Raw genomic sequence first — 21,272 nt, 5'->3', positions numbered from 1 at the left:
CAGGGCTCACTGTTGACAGCACTGAAAGAAACAGCCTCACCTGGAATCACACATTAATTCACCCCGGTGAACGCTTCAGTGTGCAGCCCTTCCGCTTCAGATATGGTCGACAGGCTACTTTCCGTACTAATTAAAGGATGTTAAATGAGATCAGCCACTCCTTATTGCCTGCCTCACACTTTGTGTTTGCAACTGTGTTCAGGCATACATAGGAGTAGCTAAATATTAACCAAGTAATAAATCAATCACTCAATCAATCAATCAATCTAGGTTAGTTGCTTTTTATGTTCCCATTATAGTGACTAGAATTTCATGTGCCATTTTTTATTCACAATTCATGTAACTGAAGCACCTCTAGAAGCATCTTAGCCCCTGGACCACCCTTCACCCTGAAGCTCACGGACCCCCAGGATGCACCATTTGCTGTTGCATTTCAGTATCAAAGTTATGACCTTTCCAAAGCACAGACGCTCCTACAGAGATAAAACCACACAGCCCCTCAAAAATCATGAGGCTCTCAGCTACACACAAAATCTGAATCAGAAAGGTACAAAAAATCCCAGGCATTTCCCCAATGGCAACCAGACTCATCCATACATATTACTTTGCTATGGCCCTACTACCCAGAAAAAATCCTGGCTTAAGTTTGTTTCTCTTAGAGGCATATTATTAAGTTCCAGCCTCAATTCCATGAAAACTCCCCCTGGAAACACACATAAGAGAACACAGAAATTTAGCCACGACAGAGCACACCGGGTGAGCACTGGCTGCCTCCTGTGTGCCCATCAGGATGAGCGATGCCAGGGATGTGATTTCCCACATCAGCCAACGGCCAGGGGAAAGGACGGAGAGGCAGGGGTTGTCTTCTCCCTGTGGCTTAGCTGAGAGCTTGGGGCATCAGAGCTCCAGCCCCATCCCTCCCAGCCCCAGCAGCAGCACTGTGCTGCTTGTTTCTCCTCTGGAGCATGCAGTGGGCTGCTGCACTTTTCTGTGCATGTTGCAGTTTCCCAGGATGGTCTCTGCCCAGAAACAGAACGGGAAGAACACATGGGGATTACTTGCTGATAACCAAACCACCATGACTCATGTGGTTAACGCCTGCCAGAATTGGTACAGAGCTGGGCTAATAACACGTGCTGTCTTCACTGTGCAACACACTGGCTAGCACAAGGGAAGATAAATGGGTATTTCCTCTGATAGACACCAACAGAAATCATCTTTCAGTTGAATCCATTGGTTCTAGTGAGATGCCAAAACACCCTGATTTGCAAGCTCCATCTCCTCACAGCAGCAAAAGAAAAGAGCTCAGATATTGGTGGCACAAGTTTTTTTACTGCTGGTGAGTTAAGAAAGCGTGTTCAAAGCAGCAGTAAATAATCTGCCCAACAATTCAGAACTATCTGCAATGGTTTGTGCCTCTGTTACAGCATTAATCTCCCTTGAGATCTTTCAGTGGCACACAGACTCATACAAAAAGCAGTAGTGCAAAACACCACATGGCCCACAGTCAGCTTGTTTATCACACGGGCTGCTCTCTGGAGCTGAAAGTCTTAATGCATCAGGAGAAGACATTTGGGAAACAAGATCTCCAGCAGTTTCTGTATTTTCCTGATAGGAGCACACATAATATTTCTGAATAAGGACAGATTTAGCAGCATGGGGACTGCATTCGGAAATGTCATACGGAAGGTCGTATTTACGGCAAGTTGTCATCTCGATTGATTCTAATGCCTTACAAGTCTCTGTTAAGGTCACAGAGTTAACCCACCTGCAAACGAGAGGAGAACGTAATCCCAACCCTACCAAATAGAAAATATTTCTAGCTCAGATATTTTCCTCTGTTGATGACAGCAGAGACACAAAGATGCTTGGGATGATGCTGCACACAGACTCACGTGTCTGCAGCAGCTGTGCTGGGTGCTCAACAGCCACAAACTGCTCTCAGGCTTCCAGAATTGAGGGCCAATAGTTACAGAAACTAATTGCTGCTGCTGGAACAGTGCAAGGGGGAGAGGTGAAACCCAGAGTATTTTTTCTTGCTCCAGGGGAATTCTTGCCTTTATTACCAGCTAATTTCACAAAGAGAGGCCATTGCAATTTAAAATCCTCTATCTATGCCTGAACCTCTGTTCCCATGTGAGGTTTTTTGTGCAGCTGCAACTGAAAAGCATGTTGCTCTGTCATTGATATTAAGCAGCAGACTGAACACTAGAAAGCCGTCCTTGTGGAAAAAATGCTGCACAAGACACCACTAAAACCGAAGGGCTGGGCTCAGCTCACCCAGCACTAGGCCTGAGTGCAATGGTCCTCCCAGGCTGCTTTCAAAAGATGGCAAACCAGGGCAGTTCCCACCCACAGGTATGTTTAAAAGAGATGTAAAGAACCACCCATCAGAATTGCTCCTCCTGCTCTGACTGTAGGTGGTTAGACAGGCTACGCATCCATTTTTAAGACAGCTCAAGCTGGATGAGATGAACACCATCCAAAGTGATCACATTTGAAAAATATGTCATCAGAAGTGCTGGAACATATTAGTAACCCTGTATGGAAAATTCCTGCACCAACAGTATCTGCAAAAGGGTGACACACCAGGTAAAACCAAACACACCCACACATTCCTGCCTATCAACTCTTTCTGCATTTCAGGCACCTTTCAAAGAAGAAAATTGAAATTTTGCAGCCAATGAACCTCAGCTATTAATTCAATTTTTAATTAAAAAGAGTGTTTTCAGACTGAAATGGCCTTTATAATTTCCCTGTTGCAGGAGAAGGAGATGGGAGGTGAAGAACTTCCCTAACTACTGTTGCTACCAAGCTCTGCTTTAAGGCACCCTGCACAACAACAATGCCAAGACATGGACTCAGTCTTTAAACCTAGCACAAGCTTTAGAAATATTTGAGTTCATATGAAGAAATATCATCAGTAGCATTAGCCACCATCACCCCCAAATCACTTTTAATCACTTCTTACTCCATCTTGACTGTAATTATACGATCCTTCCTTTGCAATAATTGCATGTCATGCTATGGGAGAATGACTTTTTATTAAGCAATCTCCTTCAGTAACTAATGATAAGATTAAGGTGGTTCCTCATTTGACATTAATGATGAATAAATCAATACATCTGGTAGCTAGAGATATTGGAGTAGTTTCTTCATATTAAATTACTGTCCACAAAGATGCCTCAGGACAGGTTCTACACAAATATTGGGCAGTGCTGGGAAAGGGTTAATCATCTTTCACGGGTTGCTAAGCAACAGGACTCTGCTCTTATGGCATGTTTCACCAGCCAGAGCCATGGCAATGATGCAACCTTTCTGCATCTTACCCAGAGAGTTTTCTGAAAACTTGTCTGTAAGAACAGCAATCCCCTAGGCTGCTTGCAGACTTAAATTTAGCTCCTGATAGCTATTAGTTTTCAAATTGCTTTGGTACATTTAATTTCCTGTTCCAAAACGTACATTGTATTTTAATATGATTTAAATGATGGAAAAGAGGACTACTAAAATGCAGCTATAGAACTAAAAACAAATGAAGAAGACCCAATATTTATCAACATTCAACACCCTACTACTACAAAGTCACTTTATGAGGTGTCACAAATACAATCAATAAAGGCAAACTCAAACGAGTGCAGAAACTCAGAAGTGAGGTTCAGACTCCAGGGATGGTCCTTCTCCTCTCCAGAGTGGAAGGAGACCCACAAGGAGGGTACAGATTGCTCCAAGCAGCTACACTGGAGATACAACCCAAACCATACCAATACTGCATCAATCATCACGGGTTACTCAAGGCCGGTAACTCATAAATCAATCTCAGTTATCTGTGTTTATCTGACCATACGTATCTCATAAACATCTTAATCAGGAGAGAAAGATGCATCCTTTAAAGAGCAAAGTCAAAGAATAGGGATTTAAATATCCATGAGCTCTGGGGAGATACATTTCAAGCCTTTAGAAAGTTAATTTTCAGAGACTTGCTTCTGCAAAGACTCTGAGAACATTTAAACTTGCACATGAACATCAAGATCATTCTGGACAGAGCACATTTAAATCAAGCATACACGTCAATCCTTGCTCAGCTTCAGTCATTTAGTCTCAGCCAATCTCTATGAAACAACACAAATAAAATCTTTGTGTTGCCAGCATTTTCTAGCGAAAACTACTAATCAGATTTTATGGAGCCAGGTTTTGCTTTGTTTTCCCCTAATTTCTTAGCTGTCTCACACAATAGACCTACTTATGGTACTATTCTGGTCTGCATGCTTATGATGGGGGTGGTGTATCAATTTACTGGGGCAAACGAGGGTCTCAGCCCAGGCTCCTGGTCACTGCCACCACCGTCTACAGCTACAGAGTTGGTCGGACACAAGCACCAGCAGCACAAGACGGGGAAGGCAGCTGCTCCACACTGGGTCCGACTCTCTTCTGGCTTTGGATGTTCACTAGATCTTAACAAAGTCAAAAGAAATTATACTGGATTAACAGTTGTGTTGATGAATGCTGCCAAATATATGGAGGGGGTCAACAACTCTCATGCCTGGGATGGCTTTTACTTGGGAGCAGAAAGGACATTTATGTAAAGCAGGTCTCTGTGTAATAAGTTTGTCTTCTGGTAGGTTGCTCTAAGCAGGCTGGGAGGTCTCCTTTGGAACTACTGGACCTAGATACAAGGTCTGAGGGAAGGATGGTTACATCATATCACATCACTACATAATGATTACTTTAGATAACCAAATCACAAGAAAAAGGGTGAAAACATATGAATTTTGGGGGCTGGCTAGCCTCAATTTATTGAAAAATACATGATGCATCTTGCTTCCCTTCAGTCTGCTACTGCTTATACTGGTATTCGTTCCATGGTATCTATGAAGAGGTTTAAACAAGTGAGCTATTTTTATCAGCATAGTGGGATTTATTGTTTTAAATTAGTTTTGTCTCAAAAGAGAAAAATTCAATTTCTTAAACCAGGGTGACTTTAATACTGATAAAGATAAAAAAGCCCTTTGAGTGGAGAAAAAAATATATTTTAAATAAACAGAAGTGTTTGTTTCAGAGAATTATCTATTTTATAGCAATCTGGGTTTGCCAGGCCAATGGAGGTGCTGCGAAACCCCACAGAAGAGACAAAGTTGCAGGGAGCAGGTAGCATTTCTGGAAGCAGAAACGGCCAATGAAAAAGAAGAACACAAAGACACAACCAGAAGGAAAGCTGGGCAGAGGAAGGCTGAGGGGCTGCCCAACAGCCAGAGGGGGAGGCGTCGCGAGTGGATTCTCCTCCTGCACAGATGCTCGAGTGCAGAGGCATGCAAGCTGCAGCTAGGTACAGCTAGGAGCTCTAGGTCATCATCCTTGCTTGACTGTACACTTGACCTTGGTACTTGACTTACAAAACTGATGACACTTAAAATCCAGATCTGAGTTCTGGTCTGTTCTGGAACCAAGTCCAAGCTACAAAACAGCATTTCAGCTCTAGCTCAGATTTTAACCCCTTTGAGCTCTTTGTATTTGTGGTTCAGTCCTTTTCTAGCAATGAAGGTCAAAGGAAACTTGTATGTTTTTAAGCCAGGCTTTCAAACACTTGCTAAATCTGTATCAAAAATAGCGTGGTCAGCAGGACAAGGGAAGTGATCCTTCCCCTGTACTCTGCATTGGTGAGGCCACACCTGGAGTATTGTGTTCAGTTCTGGGCCCCTCAGGTCAGGAAAGACATTGAAGTGCTGGAGCGGGTCCAGAGAAGAGCAACAAGACTGGTGAAGGGACTTGAGCATAAGACCTATGGGGAGAGGCTGAGGGAGCTGGGGTTGTTTAGTCTAGAGAAGAGGAGGCTTAGAGGTGACCTCATCACTCTCTATAACTACCTGAAGGGAAGTTATAGCCAGGTGGGGATTGGTCTCTTCTCCCAGGCAGTTAGCAATAGGACAAGGGGGCATGGGCTTAAACTCTGCCAGGGGAAATTTAGGCTGGATATTAGAAAGAAATTCTTTACAGAGAGAGTGGTCAGGCATTGGAATGGCTGCCCAGGGAGGTGGTGGACTCGCCGTCCCTGGAGGTTTTTAAACTGAGATTGGACATGGCACTTAGTGCCATGATCTAATAAACGGACTAGAGTTGGACCAAGGGTTGGACTCGATGATCTCTGAGGTCTTTTCCAACCCAGTCGATTCTGTGATTCTGTAATTCTGTAAATCTCTATTTCAACACAGCCCATAGTGTTTTGAGGAGGGTGACAAACCCCCATGTCTTTAAGTGCCTCCTACATACAAAGTTAGATAAAACACCAAGTGCCCAGGAATCCATTCAGACTTCTTCAGGCAGTTTTTAGCCATAAGAAGGGACAGTGACTCAGTGGCTGAGGAGAGGAAACAAGTCACGGAGCAGCATCTCTCATTACTGAGCTGGAGTGTCCTACACTGAGCCAGGGCCTCTGAACGTCAAAGTAATTGGATTATATTTCTTCTGCTGTTTCTGAAAAGAGCTAATGAGATGGAGCTGGATGGCTCTGAACGCCTCTCTCGGAAAGGCAGGGCTCTCCGCACAGTGGGACACGGCTTGCGCCAGTGACACACACTGCTGGTGTCACCAGCTTTCCTAAAACTATAGAAAAGAGAGCTGAAATGGGTCTCTGAAGGTCATATGGTCATCTTCCCTCCTGCACAGTATTATTTGAAACAATGAATTAATATAATCTACATTACTTCTTTGGGGCCAGGAAGAGCATGCAGATATTCTGAAAAGCGCAGGAAAGCTCAAATAATGCTCTCTTGTGTAAGGCATGTAGGTCACTTCCCCCCGCCTCCCCCGCCAAACATGTTGTGATACAGACAGATAAGAATTTGGGGCACAATCATCTCCTATATTTTGAAAAAAAAACAAAACCAAGCAAAACTGACAACAGCATGCATTTACAGGAATACATAGTCTTTCTGTGTTCAATTAATCCAACCTGTACTCTTTCTAGCCTCATTACCCATGCTTCACAGGCAATCTCGTGTTTTAGCATCCAGATCAGATCTGGTTTAGCTCACATTTCCACAGAACCCAACAAAACCTCTCTCCGCTGGGAGAGATGGCTCAGAATATATCAAGATCTTATTGTGCAGTTGCTTCCAGTCATCTTCCACTGAAAACCTTCCCCAGGAGGGACTGGGATAACCTGTCACCTGCCAGTTTAGCTTAGTATAAAGGATGACTATTGAAGAGAAAGAAAACTAGTAATTTAAAATGCTGACTGATTTTTTGAAAAGATAAAAAAAAAAAGGTCATTTTTTCAGTAGCTGTAAATTCTCCTAACCTTGTTACTATAGTTATAAATCCACATATAGCTGCATTTGATATTTATGTATAGTCAGGCTCCATTTAGCCAGGGAAATGCCACTACATGGAAGGAAGCCATCTGTTCCAAAACAATCAGGTTGACCTTGTTTTCTGTTACACTGGGATCTAAAAGAAAGGCATGTCCTTGTCTCTCTGAGGAGACAAAGTGCCATGCTCTTGAAACACAGTGCAGCTTCATGGGGACACTCAGAATCCCTGCAGCAATACTCAAAGGACAGTGCTCATGACAGGCAAGATCAGGCTGCCAGGGCTGGGGGTGCAACAGGTATTTCCATCTTTATGGGCATTGACCAGAGCCGTGACCAGTTCTGAGGATGCCTGTGAGCCACTTTGGAGAATTGGGGAGTAGTTAATAACCGCACCAAAATAATAACTATTCTTCTGCCTTTGGTACCATACCTGTCAGAAGAGCTTGTAGCTGATGCGTTGGAGTCATCTGATGTGTTGGCTTATACAGGACACAGAGCCCTTTGTAAATCATGCAGTGTCTGATCAAGGATGGAAGCTGGAAGAGAAACTTATTTCTGACCTTAGAAGAAAACAAACCCATTCCTCAGGCATGGGAAAACAAGCATCTTTTTTTTTAAGTTTTAAACTTTTAATATCACTTCAGAAACTATTCTTTTTCTTATAAAAGAAATGAAGAACAGAAAGGTCACAATCCAATCATTGAGTGCTCCATCAATAATGAGTAATGACACATCTAACGTAACAGGCTACAGCACTGCAAGAGCTCTCCGATGCTTTGCTGTGTAAGACATTGACTGCAGTCCCAGAGACCAGCAGGATCAAGCAACCCAGACCAGCTCCCCTAAGCAAGAATCAAGAAGCCACAAGTGAGGGAAGAAATCCAATTATTTGACCAGCTCAGCTGTGCTTTCCCCTACCGCACACTGCTTTGGTCACTGAGGAGAACCGAGGCAAGCAAACAGACAGGCTTGTCTCTGATGAGAGAGCTGGAGAGAGGGAATATGCATCCTTTAATGTCACAGGGCTGATGTCAACCCAGACACTGGCCTGAGACCACAATTTATGTCAAAACCCCCTGGACAATTTCTGGTTACTGTTGACCTAGGCTGGTGAAAGTTTCCAGGGCCCATCATTTAATTGCAGATGGCTTTGGTCCCTCATGTTAATCTTTCTCCAACTATTATTTTTCCAGACAAACTCAAAGTTTGTTGTTTTTTTTTTTTTTTTGGGGGGGGTGGGGGGCATACAGAGAACAAGAGATTAAATGGTTGGATGAATTAGTTATTTTTTAAAATAAAAAACTATACTTGCTTTGCAATTAGGAGAAAAAAAAAATAAATAAAAAAAAAAAGTGGTTGGAGAATAGGGGAAATTTTGAAACTTATTTTTAAACCTCCTAACCCTTCCCACAGAGAACGCCTCCAGCCATCAAAATGTCAGAGCAAAGGCTGGCAGCTGCCTTCATCCACATGGAGAGGTCTCCAGGAGAGAAGATCAGAGGCTGCCGGGTGTTCAGGATTACATACAGACTTAGGCTTTGGTGTCCCAGATGATTTCTTGTTGCTGATTGCTTCTCAGTTCTGCAATACACCTCACATGGCCAATTGCCGTGGGTGGCTTTTAACAACATCTTCCAGCTTTATTGCTTTCTTGTATCCACATCTTTCCGGATATCCTTTTTTAATATATTTGACTACACAATGCATCTGATTTCTCAGGGAACAATAAATCTCCAGTAGGACCCTTTTTAATGAGCAACTGAAAAAAAAGCATCTTTTGTAAAATCAACATTTGACACAAGGTCTCAAAAACAGCGTTCTTTTTAGTTTTTAACTGCCTTCCTCCTTTTGATTTTGTTTTATTCTCATACTTCATAAGTTCCTATTTGCTTTCCTCTATTTTCAATTTCCCTCAACTTTTCAATAGCAACTTTACTCTGAAAGATGACCTTCATTATTATTGTATGCCATACAAAATGTGCTCCATCTGCAAGCAACACGATTTGCTTTGCTGATACTTTTTCCTTTGCAAGTACAAATAACCACCCAAAGTGGTGATATTCAAACTGAGCTCTGTCCTATGTCCCAGACTCAGTGGCTTGTGAGCCTAAAGAATTCAAGCCTCACAATATCTTGAGTTATTATTAAAGCTAGGTATATTTATAATGTTATTAATTTATCAGAGTCACAGCTTTCAATATTTAAGTTTCTACAGGCCTTAAAATTAATAGGAACTCAAACATAGGAATCTCAAAGCTCAGAAGGCAGAAATCAAACAAGAAGAGCTCCAGGAAGGATGTGCCACAGGACCAAAGTTACAAATCAGCCATCCTCGGGCATCCTTTTTCTCAGGCTGTGATTCTATAGAATCATAGAATCATTTTGGTTGGAAGAGACCCTCAGGATCAAGTCCAACCATAACCTAACTCTAGCACTAAACCATGTCCCTAAGAACCTCGTCTAAACGCCTTTTAAACACCTCCAGGGATGGTGACTCCACCACTTCCCTGGGCAGCCTGTTCCAATGTCTGACAGCCCTTTCTGTGAATAATTTTTTTCCTAATATCCAATCTAAACCTCCCCTGGAGCAACTTGAGGCCATTTCTTCTTGTCCCATCACTTGCTACTTGGGAGAAGAGACCAACACCCTCCATACTACAATCTCCTTTCAGGTAGTTGTAGACAGTGATAAGGTCTCACTTCAGCCTCCTTTTCTCCAGGCTAAACAGCCTCAGTTCCCTCAGCTGCTCCCCATCAGACTTGCACTCCAGGCCACTCCAGGCCCCTCATCAGCTTTGTCACCCTCCTCTGCACTCTATCTAGTAGTTCAGTAGGGAAGAAAGACATGTGGTTCATGATCTCCAATCACTTGAGACAGGGAATATACAGAACCTCTCACTGTCAACATCTGTAAATTGAGCTCTAGCACTGCCAAAATCAATGCAAACTCGATTTCCTTCTGATCTCACCTTCCATGGATTTGCATGGACAACACTACCCGCTACAGCATGGCAAAGATCTCAAAAGCTAGATACAACCTGTACTTACAATTTCTTCAGTGCTTCTGTTCTGCCTTGTGAAGTCCAAAATTTTCCCTCCCGTGCCCCCTAGTAGATAACACATCACCCTTTTGAAAAGGGCACAGCATTACTGGTTTTCCCATTCTGGTCTCCCACTGCAGTCCCCGTTTTTTCCCAGTATCTCCATAGTTGACCTCCTCTGCTGCGGGATGACCCAGGTACACCCACCATCTCTAATGTGCTTACAGACAGCACACAAACTTTAACAACCTCAAAGTCACCACACAGACACTTCAGCTATCCTGGTACCAGCACCTACTATTTCTCAGGCTCATCTCTGGTCCTCTTGGGAAAGATCCAGTCCAGTCTGAACTGCTGAACTCCAGTCCAGTCATTCTCTGAACTGCTCAGCAGGGACCTCCTGCTTTCTCCACCAGCTCAAATTCCTACAGGTCTGCAGAGAAGCCTTTCCAACACTCCTCTGGTCTTCATTTATCTCTAATTTTGCTGCTCTTCAGAAGAGCTACAGCTCAGCTGCTTACTTAGCCCACCACTCTCCTCATCCTTCTGGCTCTGGTTTCCCACCTCAGGACAGTCAGCCTGCTGCTGGCATCCCAGATTTCAACCCATTCCAATGAAAGCCCCTGCTCCTTCCATAAGACTTCATGTTATCTCTTCTGGTCCTCTGCTGTCCCCCCCTGCTGTCCCAGAAGCCACCCTACTGTCCTGCCCCACCAGGAGGCACATACCTGCTCAAGGAGTAACACCAACTCTTCCGAAAGGGTCCAGACCAGCCATTTTATCTGCAGGCTGAGAAGCAGGTTCTGGAAATCATCTCGTTACAGAAATGGCAAATCATCAGCTATTGCATTTCTAGGACTACTCTCTTCTACAGTGATACTATCTAGCTTCAGTTACCAACATTTTTTTTTTCCATCAAGAACAGTGCAGCCCACTGAATAAGTGCATTTTACTGTGGTAAGAAGCTTTAGAATTTGGGGCTAATGAGGGTATGGAGAAGTTGATATGATCAGTTAAACTTTTCTACTAATCAGTTCAAGAAGGTAAATCCACAGTAAATTGGCCACAGTGCTGAAAGAAGAAAATCACATTCAATTTTCAACAAATTATTTAAAAGTTTGCTCTTTCAATGGCTGTAGCTAACTAGGTTCTGCCAACACATTGGTGGTATATCATAAATTCATGAAAACAATGCACAAAGACTGAAAGTTTCTTAAGACTCAAATGGTTTCATAGTGTGGGTTTTTTTCTCATTATTCCTTTGTCAGAATAACAACTTTCTTCTTACATCATATAGGTAATTAAAGTAAATGTTTGTAAACAATCCTCCTCCCCTAACGGTGCAAGCACTCCAACTGTGTAGGTGAAGCTAAATCTAACTCTAACATTTTGTAAAAGCCAAGTGGTGCACTTCTGTTCTAAGGCAGCTTCACTGACCACTTAGGGGATGGGATAGCTTTAGGAATAAAACTGCCCATCATATTCTACCTCTGGGTAAAAGGCAGCAGCTCTTGTCTAAGACACTTAACCCTGAAGAGAAAGATTTGAGCAGTGAATAATTCACCATGTAGGAATTTATCCAGTTTGGACCTTGGTTGAAATAACAGTCCTACGCATCCAAAGCGGAATCTAATGAACTCTCTGATCATTGCATGTTGGCAGCAGAAGTTTAAAGCTCATCACAAGGATGAGGGCAACAAGATACTGATTCAGCATGAACTCAAAAATGATGGAGTTATCCCCAGAAGACGTTTATGAGCAGGAGAACTGTCAGTGAACAAACCTGGATGACTCTACTTCGAGAATACATGACTTTACGCTATGAGATATGCCAGATCTTCAGCCTTCCAGTAAAATTAAAGTCTTGCCCTATCAAGGGCATTTCCTTCCCCAGGAGCTCTCTTGTAGAAAACATGGGTATGGTTGAAGTGGTTGCAGCAAGTGAGATGTAGCTGATGGTTAGAACTATATTACATAAGCTTTGCATGGAATTGTTAAATCATGTATATGCTTGGCTGACACTAATGACTATCCAAAAGCTATTTACAGGTGTATCAATAAATTGGTGAGATCATTGTCCTCCTCCCTCACTTCCCAATACCTGGATTCTAGTGGATCCAGGTAAATCACCTGCGTCTTCATAATGAAAACAGAAATTTAATTATTCACAAGCATTTCCCCTGAGCTTTCTCTGGGCTTTTAGTGAATGATTAACTGAGCAGCTGCTCCAGACAGCACTCTCAATCCCTGCTCGCTGGCCTGTTAAAAGCAGTGACTCATCAGCACATGACGTCAAACCCTCCTCTCCTCTGAAATGGCAGGAAGGAGGTTTCATTAAAAAGATAAAAAAAGGTATCAACATAACAGCCTGAACTTCCTCCCAAAGACGGGGGTTTGGTCAGGGGTCATCTCTGCCGCTGCTGCCTAAAGAGTTAAACCCTGCGCATGGACCCCAGCTCCTTCAAAGGGTAAACTTCTCTGTTGAATACTAAAACCCATAAAACATACTTCCTCAGGTAAGTTGATTTCTTAGTTACTGGCTCAAAAATCAAACCAAGACCCCAGCATCAGGCCTTTTGGCAGAGCCTGCTTGTGCACCTGGCAGGAGCGCTTCCCCGCTCAGCAGAGACATCCCTCACAGCTGCGTGGGAGCACTTTCATAAGACCTTCACACAATCCAAAGTAGCTGTTAAACAGATCTTGAAATTGCCCAAATAACACTTCCCAATAACACCCGATAAGGGTGCCCAAACAGACACACAGAGAGGCACAACTGGTGCCAGTGCTGCCAAGTTCAAGACCCCCAACCGTGCCTCCATGCTTTGCTGAGGTTGCACTGAAATGTGCAGACATGAAAAAAATTCTATGTGCATGCAGCCATGATTCCTTATCTTAGAAATGAGACCTGAGCCCAGTGCCATGGAAGTTAGAAGCAAAAAGAAGTAGTTTAGAAAGGTGCTGTTCCTCTGTGGTTAAAATATAGATTTTTTTACTCCAGACAGCAAGTCCTTCTGTCACATAGACAACAGTGTTTTACGCAGAAAATCTGCAAAGCAACAGGGAGGGGAATAAACCAGGTAATTTGAGATTTTTGTCTTACGTGGGATTAATTACTAACAGCTGTGATGTTTTATTTTCTCTGCTAGCTTTATGCTGCAAAGCCAAGCCACAGCCTCCTTCGAGCCCACCTGGCTCTGCGACTGGGCACGGCTGTGCAGGGACCCGAAGTACATTGAAGGTACACTGAAGGTGTATTTAGTTCTGTTCTGGCTGCCTGCAGGGCAGCATCACTCACAGTCTGTGGCTCCCGGCTTCCCCAGCATGGTGCTGACAGCAGAAATATTGCTGTTAGCTCAGTCTCTTCACCAAAGACAGTCAGCCAGGGAGTACAGCGGAGGTTTGGGAAGACTGTGGTGATGTGGGGGCTGTCCACACACACGGGGTTTGTGCCGGAGCTGGCAAACACAGCTGGAGCACGGCTGCACTCCCACCTGCACTCCCTTCCCAGTTACGTGTTCAGGCCACAGATATGATAAGAAAGCCCAAAGATGACTGAAATCCCCCATCAAACACAGATGACATAAAAGGTGCAGAAAAAATGTGTTATATACAGACTGAGAGTTACCATGGCATGAGCCTCTGGCTAACACATTTTAATTAAAAAGAAAAACAAAACCAACAACAACAAAAAAAACCCCAAACATACAAACATTATTTTTATGTGACTTTGCAGAAATGGGTTTACTGTCTGATCTTTTGGTTCTGTTAGTATTCTTAGCCTTGGTTTGGTTTGAAATAGCCGCAAGCTGCCACCTGCTGCAGTGGCAGTGAGGCACCACACATAGCCCGCTGCATTGTGCCATGCATCCGAGCCAGACCAAGCGCTGTAACTCCTACTCTGGAGACATTCAAAACCCGCCTGGACACGTTCCTGTGTAGCCTCATCTAGGTGTTCCTGCTCCAGCAGGGGGATTGGACTAGATCATCTTTTGAGGTCCCTTCCAATCCCTGGCATTCTATGATTCTATGATTAAGAAGGAGAAGTGGGGAATACAGTACCAGAAATGTGGACATTCCTCAAACAAGGCCTTCCAAAAGATTTTGCATTCTTGGCAGAAACAGAGAAAGGAGAGGAGAGATACAGGTGGCAGAAGTGCTGGCAGCTGGAGCTGAGGGCTGAGCAGAACACGGTTCATGGGCTCCACTGCTCTGTGATCCCTGGAGAAAGACCCTTCACTCCCTCTATGCAAAGTCAGTTGTGTACAAGTAGAGAAAGGAAGAGATGGGAGATGAAGGGGAGTTTATGCAAGAGCAGAGAGCAGAAAACAAAAAGGAAATAAAACAAGGTTGGAGAAAACAGGGAAGGGTTGTAAAAAAGCAGTAATGAGATTATGGGGGGGGAACAGCCCATGCAGAAATAGAGCAGAAAGAGTCAAAAGCTGTGGGTAACACTGCTGAAACAATTCCTCTCCAAATGGTGTGGAGACTGCATTGGAAGGACCTTCTTCTTATTCCTCTCTCTTGTAAAAGATCTCTCCCTGCCATAGGGCAGCTCACTGTTTCTTTGCCCAGCTCCCTGCTCCCCAGGGATGCTGAGGATGCTGGAAGCAGGAGAAGCTGCTATCACTCCCCTGGCCAGCTGGCACCAAGGACTTACCTTCTGCTCTTGGCAGCCACCCCTGACTGAGAGACCTCCTGCTTCCCTGAGCTGTGGAGAGGGGATGCTGATGCCAGAGGACATCCCTCCTTCCCCTGCCCAGAACCACTTGGAGCAGAAAGGGAGCAGTGAGCGCTTTCACTCCTGTTGACTTGTGCCACACTATTACTGCTTGGCCTCACATATACAGGCTTCAGCAGCTGTAGAAAACCCACAGGGACAGCTGTGCCCAGATGTGCCACAGCACCCACTGTGCAGCCCTGCTTCCAGCCCTCCTGGCCCCAACAGAGGAGCCAGGCAAGGCAGAAATCATCCTTTTTGTAATGTCTCTCCTTCCTTGCTTTCCTTGGCTTCGAAACATACTCAGTTTCATATTTGGACTTCCCCCTCCCCTCCTGAAAAGGCCTGCCTGTCAGAGGTGAGCTCTTCTGCTGCATTCCAGCTGGAAAATGATGTGTAGGAAACACAGCCACAGCCATCACCTCTTAGAATTTAAACAAACTTTATCTTAGAGCATGACTCCAGAGCTGTTACAGTGAAGAGAACTCCTGTTTTCTACATCTGAAAAGACATAGCTGCTTCCCCAGCGCTGAGGCAGCAAGGCAGGTGGATTAATTTAAACCTCAAAAATGCACGTAGCCCCATTAAAGCAGTCTGAGCTTTCTTACAGGCTTGTAACAGAGGACACCCCAAAGTACTTGCAGAATCCAGGCCTCATGCACAGTTGTTATGAGCAGTTAGAGAGTGTAATAAAACAGAAGAAAGAGAAAGGAATTGTGTTCCTGGATTTCCTCTGTTTAATTGTTATTTAAATTTTCTGCCAAGCTATCAGTGAGCCACAGCTGAATATGATTCACACAACAGAATCAAGGTTCAAACCACCCCATACCTCTATTCTGAAGGCACAGGTGTCCTTGTACTTCTCACTCCCCAAGCATTACCTGGGGCAGCAAAACAGAGAACCCCTTAAAGGGCCACTGCAGAAAATAAATGTAAAAAAGGCATTTCAACATCTATATTTGATATCACAAGCAGTACTGGGCTTAGGTGGCAATGGAGGAGCTGGTGTTAGGAAGAGCATTTCAACTGAGAGGGGGAGTCTTGTTTCAGCGCAGAGTGTCCAAGAACTTTCTGGTATCTCCACCACAGACTGATTTGAAGAAGTTAGAAAAACATCACATAGATGTGATCCAAGAGCAGCTGACCCTGCCTGGGACTGAAGGATGAACAATTTGATTTCTTGAGGTCCTACTCTTTCCACTTTTATGCCAGGTTTAAACATCAATGTTAGAATATACATAACATTTTTGACATACTAATTATTTTCATCATAACTCAGACAGAACTGTCATGCTAAATGTTGTGGTTTTCCTCATATTAACCCAACCAGAATGAATCACTGTTTTATTATCATATTTAAAAATAATTTATAAAATTTTCTTGCCCTCTGAGGTACTTTTTTTTCCAGCAGAACTTTCTTATCACTGCCTACATAACACTGTTTCAGTCCCTGCCAAGCAAGAGCTGATTGCCCAAGCCAGTTTTCCCTCTGAGAACAAGGACCACCTTGTCAGCAGAAAAAATCCTCCTTCGCCCCAAATGCAGCTGTCAGTTTACAAACCCAGCCGGTTCTTTGTTCTTTTTCCCAGAATATTCCTTTCTTGCCACATTGTCAGATCATTCTTTCAGAGCTGTTATCCACCATAATACTTACGTAGGACCACGTCCCAAGCCCTCTCGAGAAATAAAAAAGAACATATTCTTTCACCTGAAACTTCTATGAAGATGTTCCTCTGTGATTTGTCACTGTTGGCTTCATTCAGAGAAGGCTGATTCCTCCCTGGGAGCTTTCAGAAGGATCCTGAACCTGATCTCCACAGGGCAGGGAGACTCACACAGCTGCTGGCAATTGATTCATGCAAGAATCTGGTCCAGAGAGCAGCTGTAATTAATTCGTCACCCTGTGTAACTAGGGATTCTACATTTGGTATTATTTTTATAACAGACACAAAGTTCACCTTTGCAGGAAAAAAAAATGCCAGAACTCTATTCTCCATTGCAGAATCTGGTGTGTAATGATACGTATTGTTTGGAGAAAGAAGCTCCAGAAGAGGGAAGAATTATCAGTGGGAATTTTAAAAGGAGATGACAGAAGGGTAAAGTAAGCCTTAAGGTACCTTCTATACATTCCTCCCGCCAAGTTTCCTTTCAGCATTAGAGACCAGCAATCTTATCACACCGATACACAGGGGTGTTCTTCCATATGGATATGCACACAGAAACGTTGCCCAGCTCCATGTACCTGGACTGTCTTCAAAATGAATAACTACAACCAAAGGCAAAAATCCTCAGCTAAACTGCTAACTATCCCCTGGCTTACTGGGGCATTCCAGACCAGCCACAAGTTTGATTTCAGTCTGTCCTTTCCACAGAAGTTGTACAAATATTGTAGTGTATTGGGAAAGACGAACGCAAATAAGGTTATATTTATTTCTAGATGGCAAAGAGATTAGCATTGAAGTATTTTATAGCATTCTTTGAATTAAAAGGCCTGGTTACAAGTACTGTTAAATAAGCAAATAAAAAGATACGGCTAAGTGGACTAAGCAATGGAACTCAAAATAACTGTAATTTATGATAATGTATATTGCTGGTCTTCCTTAGGGTTTGCAGAACAATAATTTCAAGAATAGCTTCTTCCTTTCCCTTAGCCTGGGTCTCATTAGTCATGTTCCAAGGCAACAGGTTTCCATGACAGCAAACATTAAGTCTCTTGCAGCACAGCCTGTTATTTCTGCTACAGACACTAAGCTTTCACTACTATACTGCAACCTAGACCAGCTATCTTCATGAAAAAAATTCCCTGAAAAATCCTAACAGACATGCACATCAACAGCTATATTTTATTTGTACTATGATCTCGCTGAGGAACACACACACTATTGAATTCAGTAAGAATGTCATCAAATTCCTCAGAAGGATGCTTTGGCCTGATTTGAGCTCACAAGTTCTTGGCAACTGTCTAAAACAAAAATATAATGACGTAAGTGATGATGCAGGCTCCACGCTCATAAAGGCATCAGATAAAGTCAATGAAAATCCCTCCGCAGGGATTAACTGCAGAACTGAGGCCTTTGGGTTTAGTCATTCCACGCAGGGTGAGAGCACGTCCCCCTCATCCAGGAGCTGAGCTAACAGAAGTATTTTCTAACGCATTTTCAGTGGAGTAGAACGTCACAAACAGGCACAGATAGGAGTTTTCTCTCTTTACGAACTGTATTGAGCCTTGTTATTTTGAGGGAACTGTTGACTGAACGCCTCTGGGTACTTCTGAAAGCTTCACTTACACTGTTAATCTCTTCTAATCTTTCTTCGTAAACCAATCCCTCCTGACCCCTAATGTACCATTGCTGCATGTTGTTTTACTCCAAGGCAGAACAGTGCTAAACAGAGGATAAAAAATGTGTTACCTGTTGGACAGACTGTAGAATAAATGAAAAAATAGTAATTCATCCTCTCATAAGTGCAGCATTACTCTTTCCAACATAAATTCAGACACAGAACCATACCTAAACTTTACAATAACTTTCTCACCTGGGTTTCTAAAAGCACAGGGGGGTTTTGTGGGAGCAGCCTGGGGGAGGTGTTGAAGATTCAGTGGCTTTTTGTTGAAAAAAGGCTGATAGGAGATAACCTAAATGCCAGTTTTCCCAGTTATTTATAAGAGTTGAAACCTTCTAATAAGCCACAACACTCAGAAATGCATAATGAAAAAAGAAACAGAAATGATAAGAATCCATGAAGCCTGCAAGATCCTGCCACTCTTGCCTCTCACTCCTGATGATTTGTTATAATTTTAATATTCCTTTTGACATTATTACACTTATTTTTATCCCAGTCTAATGTCTGTCTCTCTCTTTTTAATTACGATGATATGTTCAAAGATGTCACAACTCATGAGTTACAAATAGTCACACGACGGAGAGGCAGCCACGTCACCACAACTGGTAAGCAATACAATCCCAGTCAGAATCCTCCAGGCAGAGATGCTATTAATAATTAGAAAATCAAGCAGCTTTTGTGAGATGCAGCTGGTGAAAGTAAGGAAGGGAATCTAGGCTAGCAACACGACCATGATTAATGGTTACTTTAGTAAATGCAATTTTGCAAACTAGAACATACACACTTGAAACTTGTCAGCAAGGTAAGAGTTTAGATAACTGTAAAATATGTTAGTGAGATTGAGAAAACTCTTAGGGAACTGGTTTCCAATACTTTGGGTTTTTTAATAATAATTTTATAAATTAATCTCAGAAAACTTTACATTGAGCATTTCCTAGAATAGTCAGGTTGGCTGGAAAGAGAAGTATCAACAGCAAACACAAATGAAATGCACAATGCTTGAGAGAGACTTGTGAATATAAACAAAGATATATGTATCTCCTGCTTTAAGAAAAATCAAAGAACTAAGATATCAGAAGAGACATATATTTTCTGGTGAGCTGTACTCCACAGTGCATTAATCTATGTAGAGTCCTGTTGATGGCAATGGAGTTTCACAAGGATCTGCACAGGTGTTTTGACACTGTGACCTGAAGGTCACCTGACAATAACTGGGTTTCATTTGGGCTTTTTCCCTTTGAAGAGTTGGGTTGAGCTGAATGACACGAGAAGACCACTCAAGTCAGCGACCCCCTTCTCACTGACAGTTGTAAAAAGCATATATATTGGGTTTGTGTGGCAAGGTTTTGATAGCAGGAGGGCTACAGGGATGACTTCTGTGAGAAGCTGCTAGAAGCTTCCCCCTTGACTGACAGAGCAAGTGCCAGTCAGCTCCAAGATGGAGCTGCCACAGGCTGAGTCCGGGCCCCTCAGTGACAGCAGTAGTGCCTCTGGGGTAACATAGTCAAGAAGGGGAAGAAACCCAGGCATCTGCACCCAGAGAGGAGTGAGAACATGTGAGAGCAACAACCCCGCAGACACCAAGGTTGGTGAAGAGGGAGGGCAGGAGGTGCTCCAGGTGTTGGAGCAGAGATTCCCCTGCAGCCCCCGGTGCAGCCCATGGTGAAGCCAGCTGTCCCACTGCACCCATGGAGGTCCACGGTGGAGCAAATCTCCACCTGCAGCCCAAGGAGGACCCCACGCCAGAGTAGGGGGATGCCTGAAGGAGCTGTGACCCTGTGGGAATCCCACACTGGAGCAAGTTTGCTGATAGGACGTGTGACCCCATGGGGACAGGAGCCCAGGCTGGAGCCACCTGTTCCTGAAGGGCTGCACTCCATGGGAGGGACCCACACTGGAGCAGTTTGTGAAGAACTGCAGCCCGTGGGAAGGACGCACATTAGAGAAGTTCATGGAGAACTGTGTACTGTGGGAGGGACATGATGCTGGAGCAGGAGAAGAGCATGAGGAGTCCTCTGCTGAGAAGGAAGGAGCGGCAGAGACAGCGTGTTATGAACTGACCACAAACCTCATGCCCTGTCCCTCTGTGCCAGAGGGAGGGGGTAGCGAATTCAGGAGTGAAGTTAAGCCCAGGAAGAAGGGAGGAGTGGGGGCAAGGTGTTTTAAGATTTGGCTTTCATTTCTCATCATCCTACTCTGATTTGATTGGTAATAAATTAAGTTAATTTCCCCAAGTCGAGACTGTTTAGCCTGTGATGGTATTTGCTGAGTGATCTCCATGTCCTGCTCTTGACCAATGAGCCTTTCCTTGACAGAGCAGCTTTGCTGGGCACCTGGTATCCAGCCAGGGTCAAACACGAGTCTTGTATTTCAAACCAATCCATTCTTAAGTATGCTGTACATACAGACTGACACTGCTAAAATTCATTCAATAATGCTCACCTGCTTACTTTGTGTAGCCCATCTACAAGCAAAAGCAACAGGAATCTGTAGATGTTTCTTAGAACACAAATACAATTTAGCAGTTCTTTAGAGTGCTTAACACATACTTTCCTAATCCAACTTTGCAGCACAAAAGCAGTTGGCACAACAGGCACACCATTTGGCAATGACCTTTTGCACAAGGGCAAGGAAATCACACTTCTCAAATTGACACTGGATACATCAGTTTGGCAATGCTATTCACTTCAGATGCTATATTGATAGGGCTGGTGCAAGTACCTCTAGCTAATGCATTGGGTTTTTTTCCATAAGGAATTCTTCACTTGAAATTAGAAAGAAGTCCTACAGCTCTGCTTAGAATGACATCCTTTTTCGTACCAAGAAATCTTTCTGGAACTCCTATTTTGATATACTCCAGAATTC

This window comes from Streptopelia decaocto (genome assembly GCF_964273445.1).
Source record: "Streptopelia decaocto genome assembly, chromosome: 6".
Classification (NCBI taxonomy): Eukaryota; Metazoa; Chordata; class Aves; order Columbiformes; family Columbidae; genus Streptopelia; species Streptopelia decaocto.
The sequence above is the reverse complement of the archived record's forward strand: the minus strand, read 5'-3'. Positions refer to the sequence as shown.